Source organism: Rhinoderma darwinii, chromosome 5 (assembly GCF_050947455.1).
Source record: "Rhinoderma darwinii isolate aRhiDar2 chromosome 5, aRhiDar2.hap1, whole genome shotgun sequence".
Lineage (NCBI taxonomy): Eukaryota > Metazoa > Chordata > Amphibia > Anura > Rhinodermatidae > Rhinoderma > Rhinoderma darwinii.
Genome location: NC_134691.1, coordinates 345418933 through 345421933, shown reverse-complemented (window position 1 = coordinate 345421933; position 3001 = coordinate 345418933).

The window sequence follows — 3001 nt, the reverse complement described above, 5'->3', positions numbered from 1 at the left end:
CATACACAGCCGCATACCACATACATCCACATACACGGCTACATCCACACATACATCCACATACACGGCTACATACTACATACATCCACATACCACATACATCCACATACACAGCTACATACTACATACATCCACATACACAGCTACATACTACATACATCCACATACACAGGTAGATACTACAAACATCCACAGCTACATACTACATACATCCACATCCACAGATACATACTACATACATCCACATACACAGCTACATACTACATACATCCACATACACAGCTACATACACACATACATCCACATACACAGCTACATCCACACATACATCCACAGCTACATACTACATACATCCACATAGACAGCTACATACTATATACATCCACATACACAGCTACATACCACATACATCCACATACACAGCTGCATACTACATACATCCACATACACAGCTACATACTACATACATCCACATACACAGGTAGATACTACAAACATCCACAGCTACATACTACATACATCCACATCCACAGATACATACTACATACATCCACATACACAGCTACATACTACATACATCCACATACACAGCTACATACACACATACATCCACATACACAGCTACATCCACACATACATCCACAGCTACATACTACATACATCCACATAGACAGCTACATACTATATACATCCACATACACAGCTACATACCACATACATCCACATACACAGCTGCATACTACATACATCCACATACACAGCTACATAATAAATACATACATACATACACAGGTACAAGCTACATATATCCACATACACAGGTGCAAATTACATACATCCACATACACAGGTACATACTACATACATCCACATACACAGGTAGATACTACAAACATCCACAGCTACATACTACATACATCCACATCCACAGATACATACTACATACATCCACATACACAGCTACATACTACATACATCCACATACACAGCTACATACACACATACATCCACATACACAGCTACATCCACACATACATCCACAGCTACATACTACATACATCCACATAGACAGCTACATACTATATACATCCACATACACAGCTACATACCACATACATCCACATACACAGCTGCATACTACATACATCCACATACACAGCTACATACCACATACATCCAAATCCACAGCTACATACTACATACATCCACATACACAGCTACATAATAAATACATACATACATACACAGGTACAAGCTACATATATCCACATACACAGGTGCAAATTACATACATCCACATACACAGGTACATACTACATACTTATACAGGTACAAACTACAGACATACATACATAAACACACACACAGGTACACGCTACATACATCCACATACACAGGTATATACTATATAAATCTACATACACCGGTACACGCTACATACATCCACATACACAGGTATATACTATATAAATCTACATACACAGGTACATACTACATACCTACACACACAAGGGACACAAACGACATACATCTACATACCATCAACATATTTCTCACAGGACAATCGGTAAAAGGGCCTGGTCACCAACAGTGTAGATAATAACCTCCCCAGTATTGAAATAGAAACGCCACCATATATTTGAAACAAAAAGAAAGAAAGGAGTCGTATACTATGTTGGGTTTAAATGCTATAGGCATAGAAAAGTTGACATTTTATTGGACGAATACAAAATAAAAAAATAAAATCGAGAGTTCAAATCGGAATACTTTATATGAGCTGCACATAGGACAGGAAAACACATAGATGCCAAGAGATAAGCTCTAATACAGAGGGCTAAATATTCATATCTGAAGTAGCTAAAATGGTAATATTCTATATCAACCAGGGGTAATTCACACAGCGGATCGTAACGCAGACAGTGTATACACTATGGTGATATCTGTGGAGGAAAGGGTCATTTCTAACACTGCTGTGTAGCATTCAAGCACTCAAATCAATAGGGCGCCAGCAATCATACTTCACACTTCTCAACCTCCAGGGAGAAAATTCCCAAACTACAACTGTGATATAGGATTATGAGAAAATGAATGAGTCACTAACCCATGTCGCTCCAAGAGTCCAGTGGCTCCAAGGTGAAGAAACCCCTTCAAATTGGAGCCACTGGACACTTGGAGCGACATGGGTTAGTGACTCATTCATTCACTCTACCTAGTGATACATCATAGGATCTGTGAATGTATCATGGCTAAACTACAGGGTGGGCCATTTATATGGATACACCTAAATAAAATGGGAATGGTTGTTGATATTAACTTCCTATTTGTGGCACATTAGTATATGGGAGGGGGGAAACTTTTCAAGCTGGGTGTTGACCATGGCGGCCATTTTGAAGTCGGACATTTTGTATCCAACTTTAGTTTTTTCAATGGGAAGAGGGTCATGTGACACATCAAACTTATCGAGAATTCCACAAGAAAAACAACGGTGTGCTTGGTTTTAACGTTACTTTATTCTTTCATGAGTTATTTACAAGTTTCTGACCACTTATAAAATGTGTTCAAAGTGCTGCCCATTATGTTGGATTGTCAATGCCGCCCTCTTCACACACTGATAGCAACACCGCAGAAGAAATGCTAGCACAGGCTTCCAGTATCCGCAGTTTCAGTTGCTGCACATCTCGTATCTTCACAGCATAGACAATTGCCTTCAGATGACCCCAAAGATAAAAGTCTAAGGGGGTCAGATCGGGAGACCTAGGGGGCCATTCAACTGGCCCACGACGACCAATCCACTTTCCAGGAAACTGTTCATCTAGGAATGCTCGGGCAGCAATTTGAATCCACAGCTACATACTACATACATCCACAGCTACATACTACATACATCCACATACACAGCCGCATACTACATACATCCACATACACAGCTACATACTACATACATCCACATACACAGCCGCATACTACATACATCCACATACACAGCTACATACTACATACA